Source organism: Anopheles cruzii, chromosome X (genome assembly GCF_943734635.1).
Source record: "Anopheles cruzii chromosome X, idAnoCruzAS_RS32_06, whole genome shotgun sequence".
Classification (NCBI taxonomy): Eukaryota; Metazoa; Arthropoda; class Insecta; order Diptera; family Culicidae; genus Anopheles; species Anopheles cruzii.
The window spans coordinates 3,881,333-3,889,225 of record NC_069143.1 but is presented as its reverse complement, the minus strand read 5'-3'; the positions used below and the strand labels follow the sequence as shown (position 1 = coordinate 3,889,225).

Genomic DNA, 7,893 nt, shown 5'->3' with positions numbered 1-7,893 from the left:
GGTTTTGGTGGTACGAGCGATCCTGTGCCGCACACCGGATGTCCGGCACTTTCGCAAGGACACGTTGCAGACGGTGGTGGAGTAGCAAATGGAGGAGCCAAAGAGTGTTGTGAGCCCGTTTTGACGTCCTGTCAAACTGTTTGCAATTATGATGTCTGCGGGTGACACCTGGCGGTGATCGAACTACCCACACACACACACACACACCAATTACACCATTAGAGTAAACGGTAGGCGAGAAGAAGCTTTGCCGTCTCGGTAAAACAAAACTCTAAAACTTTACTTAACGAATAAAAACGGAAAAAACACCGCGTATAGATGTCTCTTCGCTAAACCTGTTTTGTTTTAGCCGAGAAGTCGAACCGCCTGGCCCGGAGTTTAGGTGTCGATTTAAATGTTTTAAGCTTAAGTACCATAAGTGTTGGGAGTCGGGTAGTACGAACGCGGGCTGGTGGTGGTAGTAGAAAGCATATTTCATTCGCGAGCGTGAAAAGCGTGAAAGAGCACCACATAAAAAAGACGGAGAATAAAAACACAAAAAAACGCCAGCCCCCCCCCGCCAAAAGAAGGTTAGAAGTGTAAAATGTAAATGTAACAAGTAAGTTGCGAGCAGCCGGTGGTAGCACACACACACACACCTACAAAAAGCTACGGTTAGCGCGGTAAGGATTTTGTCGTCCACTGTTTGTTTTGCCCTTTTTCGTTTTGTTTTGTGTTGTTTTGTCTATTGTTCTCACTCGAGACTACGCGTAAGGTAACAGCAACACAAAGTGATCGATTTGGTGCTAAATTTGTCGAGCAAATCATCAACCGAGAGAGAGAGCGCTGGCACAGCAAACATTGTGAACTTTGTTTTCGGGGAGTTATGGCACGAACTTTGGGGCCATCGACGAGAAGGAGGTAGGCCTAACTAACGGAAGGGTAGGTTGTTGTAGACACGTTTTCGGTACCCCAAAAAAGCCCAACCAACCGCTTTGCACCGAACGTAGCAAAGTTTGCAAAGTGGCTGGGGGGTCAAAAGCAACACGTTTACACCACACGCGGTTTTTAGGCGTGTGTGCGTATCTGTGAATGTGTGTGTTCGTGTTTTAGTGTGAGTATTATTGCAGGTGCACTGGTGCAACGCGCGTACCCAGTGTGCCAGTTTACATTGTTTACACCGCTTCCGCAAGTCCGCTATTGAACTTTTTCCGCTTTTCGAACGTAAGATTAAGGATTCGACAAACAAAAAACGCAACCTAAAAAAAAGGAAAGGACGCGCGCTATTCTGAATACTGGTACAACCTAAGCGAATAAGCGAAGCACAGCTCCTTTGGCAGGCGTCGAGGTAGCGTTCGTAGAAATAATATAGACAGCGCCCGCCGCAGCCGCATTTACAGAACAGACACAGATTTATAGATATGTATCCGATATGCATATATATATATATACGTGTCGAATATATATATACATACACATATACACATATATACATATATAGTATTACATATATTTATTGTTTTCTTCGGGGACGACGCCAGAACGTGTCGAACGATCTCCCGTCGGTGTTTGTTTGTGTGCGGCGACGAAGAGAGGAGAGGCCAGGTTTTATAAACTTTTGAAACACTTAGCTACCTAAACTCCATCACACCACACACCACAGTCGGTCGACGGTGGTCGGCGGCGGTGGACGGGTGTCGATTGTGATTAGATTTTCCGACACCCAACACACCCCCTCCCAACCAGACTGCGAAACCCGAACTTCTCTCCCCGAAGAAGAAGAAGACAACCCTTCACAATGTGTCAAATTTGGCCCCAACCAAAAAGCAAACAAAGACGACTTTCCGTCGCTGGTGCACCGAGAATGCATCGACTCACCGAGATGAATTCGGAGCGAAAGGTTACAAGCATCCCTTTCCCATCCCTTTTCCTCTCTGTCTCTTACTCTGTGTGTGTGTGTGTCTGTGGGTAAGTTAAGTAGCTAAGTGGTCGCTCATATTTGATCTGTTGCTGACAGTAGAGAGGAGGGTGGCAATTTGGTGATACTAGGAAGCAATTTAAAGTAAAACAAAAACAAACAAAAAACAAACCAAAAAAAAAAACAAATAATCGGAGGCCATAGGCGGAGGCTCGGCCTCCTTGGGCTCGGCGCGGCCAAACGAAAATATGCGAGAGAAAGCGCGACAGTGGAATGGAAGCGAATGAAAAAAAAACGGGAAAACCGAAAAAAACGAAACGTCGAAACGTACACAATTACAAGCGTGAACCGAAAATAAAAAATGAAACGCACAAATATAGGAAGACCGGCGGACAAGGCCCCCGCCACTTGCCATCTTAGAAAACGTAGTTCCGCAACTAAACGAGACAAAACAAAAAAAAGCATGAAACATGGACCGCCTAGGACAAACGGACAAAGAATGTATAGATATGTAAGTAAAACGAAAGCGCGAGCGTGATTCAAAAACTGCAAACTCTAAGCAATCCGTGATTATGATGCAAAGATTTGGTTTCAGAGAGAAAACAAAACGAGAAAAAAAACAAACACAAAAATAAATAAACTAGCGGCTCCCGAAAGCCGTCTACAACTTCATACGATAAACACAGTGCCGTTTGGCCAGTTTGTTTTTTGCGTTTCCCAATCCGAATCCCAGACACACAGCATTTACCATACCTTTTACCAGGCGTCCCTTTTTGTCACGGATTTTTAACAGGTTGTGAAGCGAACTAAGCGGCAGTAAATGAGCAGCGCAGCGCAGGAATTGATCCTTTTCGCCGGTCTGGGGTTCTTTCTTTGTAAGCGAAGAAACTGTTCACACACAAGTATTTTGCATATCAGAGCATACCGTTTTGTTGGATCAGATCATAATCATTTCTCGTTTTGTTTGTGGTGAACATAGGGTACACCACGTTAACCGCGCAAACTTTGCTGCTTTTGCCCATGGCCATGGCCCGACTCTTCGAATGAAACAGGACTCTTTGTTTCTAGTAGTACCGGGTTATCCATTTCGGTAGTTTCGAAATTACAGGGCAGGGCAGGGTTTACTAGTGTGTTCAATAAGTTCGTATGGTCAAAGGGCGATGCTAAATTTGCGTAAGGGTCCAGGCCTCCTGGGTTGCCTGAAAAGGAACGTGTATCGGGGGACTGGACACACCTAGTTCTTCAATAAAGAACACTATTATTTAAAAAAAAAAGGGCGATGCTACAAGCCTAATTTTGTTGTTATATTGGTGCACTTTTCATATGAACGTAAGTGAAGTTTTACAAATCAGGTTTCGTGCAGTGATTTATTTTTTATTTTTGAAAGGTTTAGAAGCAAATAAAAATTTTAAACGAATGTTGATAGTGTATAAAGACACTTCACCTTAAATTATGGGATTAAAAGAGGGGTTTTCTGACTTTAAACGTGGTCGTAGTAGCCTTGAAGACGATCCACGTCAAAAAGAGTCAAGAAACAGACACAACACCGGAAATCGTAGAAAAAATACAGGATACCGGATTGGAACATCGTCGAATTACTGGAATAGATTTAGTACAAGACGTAGCCATCTCATTGGGCAAAATAACCAATATTTTGACTGAAGTTTTGGGTTCCTAAAAGCTGTTGGTAAAATGGGTGCCGCAATCGTTAAAAACGCATCGAATTCAAGTTTCTCGGCAACATTTTGAAAGGATAAAGTGGATTTTGTGCATTGAATCATCACTATGGATGTGACTTGGGTATATCACCATGATCGTGAGTCAAAACAAGAGGCTAACGAGTGGTGTGAACCCACTTATTCAGCTCCAAAACGATTTCATGTCCAGAAATCGCCCAAGAAGTTATAAGCGTCAGTTTTGGGATGCGAATGGAATATTGTTAGCGGATTACTTGGAGGCTTATAAAACAATAAATTTTGATTATTGTTAGTCCAGCTGAAAGAGAAAAGTCGTAAAAAAAAAGACCCGGTTTGCAGAAGGAAAACATCCTCTTTCATCAGGGAAATGCACCATGTCACAAGAGCATGTTGAAAATGAAAACAATCCATGAAATAGAGTTTGAATTGTTGGAATATCCAGCGTATTGACCAGATCTGGCTCTTAGCGACTTTCATCTGTTTTCAGACCCAAACAAAAAAAAAAGTGCGTGAAACGGGGTTTTCATCCAATTATGACGTCATAACAGTTGCGGAAGCGTATTTTGAAGGCGTTCCAAAATCTCACTTCAGGGACGGAATGTATAAATTGGAGTCACCTCGAAACAAGTGTATTCTTGTTCAGGAACGCCATACTAAATAATTAAGTGTATATCAACCCATAAAAATGTGTTTTTCTTATCGAACATACGAACTAATTGAACAGCCTAGTACAGTTTTCGAACATATTTTTTGGGCCATCCCAAGTGTCAAATTTGTAGCTGAATGTCTGCCCGATCTAGAAAATGATTCTATCCACGAAGGGAACCGACCACCACCGTCAAGTGCGAGCTGTGTTTTTTTTAAGTTCCTTTTTTGAAGCTATCAAATAAATGAACCGGCGAACACATCAACGGTTGTTTCACACACATTTATGAAATTCGAATTGTAATCTTTCGCTGGAAGACGCTTTGCACGCGTATTTGAATGCTGATTTTGAAACAGAAGTTGGCACACACTTTGTGCTTTGGTTCAGCGGCTTAAACCTCTCCCCCAGCCGTCGCAGGTGTTGCCATACCCAGTAACCGAAAATAAAACAAATGCACCCGACTACACAACAAAGAGCACAGCGCCATAAAAAGTGCCGTCGGATAAAGGCGGGCCATAGTACGCGATTAAGTAATGCCAGGAAGTTATGCGAGGATGTGACGATGACGATCGGTGCGACCCTCGGAGCAGTAGTGACGGCTTTCGGTTGCAGTTTGTTGCAATCACACTCGAGACGACTGCGACCTCTCCGGTGTGCGCTCGGAGGAGGAGCTTTTATTCGTCGCCCGTAAAATAGTTAATCAAAACTTTTCGAATCGCGACCCCATCTCCTGGAGGCACTCTCCTGGGGGGCGCGCGTGCCCGTAGATGTCCTTCCGCATAGGGCACCCCGACCTCAGGGGGCATGCTCAGCATTTTAAGCGGAGGATTACAACGCGACCCGGACGAGTACCGAGACCGATCCGCGCCGCAACAAAGGCAGTTTGGCTATATGGTGTGTGTGTGTGTGTGTGTGTGTGTGTGTGGTAAGTATCTCGACTGCCTGCGACTGCCTGCAGTGTGCAGTTTGCGCCGGTTGAGGTGATAATGGTCGAGTAAAATTTCATTACATACTCCTCCGGAACGCCACAGGAAATAAAAGCGAATCGGGTCCGCGATGAGGTCCGCTGAGGCAAGTTTGTAGCGTACCTTCCCAAGTTCCCAAATCCCAAGTCGCGAATAGCCCTCGGCGAGACCGTCCGTCGGGTACGACGATGAAGACCTGACATCACTATGCAACTGCAACAGGAGTGGGATATAGAGGATAGGGCGGTCAGGCCTTTCGCACTCCCTGACACCTCGGAGTTGAGGTGTCGGAGAGGATAATTGCTACTACGGAAATGCAACCGGTGTGTAGTTTTTATCAAGCGAAAGAGAGTCAGAGAGAGCACCCACTTCCCCCACTGTTTCCCCCCTGTCCTCCACGTGATTGGTGTCCACGAGCCGGGGTTCCAGACCGGACCAGGAATCTCCAGGTCCCGCGTCTAAATGGTGTCCATTTAGGAGTCGGCCGGACTTACTAGGTCTATACGTTGAGAAGTGAACTGATTTTAACACACACAAAATGTTTATAATATTTGTATGCGATTTTCTATTTTATTCAAAGTATGTGCCATCGCTAGCTATACATTTTTCCTCTCTCTCTGCTAAATCATGGATTCCCAGACGAAAGAATTCTTCGGCTTTTTAAGTAAACTAATTAGTCATCCCATTTCGACTTCCTCGTAGAAAAACGAAAAGCTGCTCAGCCAATACGTGACCGATCGATGAAAATGAATGATATTCGGAAAGAACCAAGTCTGGTGAATAACGCGGAGATGGATAGCAGCTCCCATTCAAGTGATTTGATAGTACCCTGAAACAGATTTGTTTTTTGGTGCGGCTGGTGCTTGTTGCCACGGGCCACCAGGCGCCTCCATTTAAAAAAACTGGAACGGCTTTTTGGTCGTTTTCGATCAATGCATGGTTCAAATTGATCATTTGTTGTCAGTAGTGATCGGAATTAACGTTTCCATCAGGTTTTAGGAGCTTGTGAAACACCATACCTTTCTGTCCGATCAGAAAGTCCGTTTTTTGGAGTCCTTCGACACTTATTTTTGTTAAGTCAAAATCGCCATTTTGAAACTTTTTAAACCACTCAAAGCACTGCGATCTTCCAAACACAAGTCCCGACAAGCATTTGGTGCGATTCCGAAGCAGTTTCCTTCAAGAGGAGCAGAAAAATTATAATTCCCGCAAAACGTCATTTTCAGGCACAAAAGTTGACATAGTTTAACCCTTTCAATGATGGGTTGCACATCGAAATAATTTATTTTGCGACCTGAAATCATTTACCTGATGTCAAAACAAGGTAATGATGAATGAACCGCTAAACTGAGAAGTCCCAATCGACAGGTACAGCCATCTTTTTACCAGTTCACATCTCAACGTATAGACCTAGTAGAAGGAATGCCTACACACGGCTTACACGGCCCATGCCGAAGTTAATCACTATCGAAACGGACTGTCCACACAAATTACTTGGTGATGCCTGAGGGTGCGCTCGCTGTAGGAGCTCGAAAAGAAGCATTGCAGTCCCGTTACCTGGGGACTAAACACGCAAGCAGCACTGGGCAACCTACCGGACACTCCACGACACATTAGCATGCACCCAAACCCACACTCGAAGGTGGATAATGTTCCACCTGAGCTGATTGTCTTTTGGGGTGTGCAACGTCAGATGAGACAACTCGCCCCGTTTGAGCCGGTTGACAGTTCGACTGGGGGGGGGGGGGGTCTTTGTTTCCCTCGGGTGTGTGCTGCAGTTTGACTCCAACACACACACACACGCACACCACGCACTTAGATTTCGATCCTTCGAGTCGAGCTTCGAGGATTAGGGCAAATCTGATGAGCTTGAGAGCTCCGAGAAAGAGTGGCTTCGCGGACGGAAGTTACCTCAGGGAGGGGTTATACCCCAGCTTGGGTGGTCAGCTTGAGTCAGACACCACCCACCTACCCACCCACCCACAAACACACACACAAATAGGGTGGGCGCTTCTGGTTAAAGTGACAGAGCTGCAGCTGCCACACCGTCGCCGGGCGTCGCCGAAGATCTTAGTTTTCTGAACGGTCACAAAAGCGTATCCTCGCGCATTTCTTGCGTTCCTGGGACACCTGGACAGACACCCCGCCACAGGACACCGCCGTCTGTTCTGTGCTCAATAATTAAGGCCGATTTCAGGCTCATAATCTCATTACGGCATCCAATTCCAAGTCCGGCTCTCTGTGTCCGGGCACTAGCGGCAGGAGCGAGGCTCATCTCTACGCACTACGCTCGATACTTTGTAGCGTTCGCCCTCTCCCCCCCACCCGGGGGAGCGATTAGGACGCAGTCAGGCAATTCAACTATCGGATAATGTCGTCGTCGTCGTTGCGTTAGACCGATGCAATCCGTCAGCTGGAGAGAGCTTCGGTGGACGGTTCGATGGACTCTTGGGCCGAGACCGAGAGTTGCAATGTTGCACAGCGCGCGGCGCGTTACGGACGGAAATCCCGGACACGGACAAATTGGATCCAGGCTAGCCGCCGTAATCCCGCAATATTTAATTGAGTTACAATGGAAAATTCAATTTTACATAATAATGCCGTCACGCACCGGTGGGGCCAGGTGCCCCCATCCCACAATTTAGATTGGTTGCACCGTGTTGCAGAGGTTCGCAGAGATGCCCCCCC

At 46.0% G+C, this 7,893-nt stretch overlaps 1 protein-coding gene across 1 annotated transcript in view; it reads right to left on the bottom strand.

The window, feature by feature from the left end:
• The window catches only part of LOC128277678 (multiple epidermal growth factor-like domains protein 6), a 55,633-nt gene that overhangs the window by 43,074 nt on the left and 4,666 nt on the right, over positions 1-7,893 (bottom strand).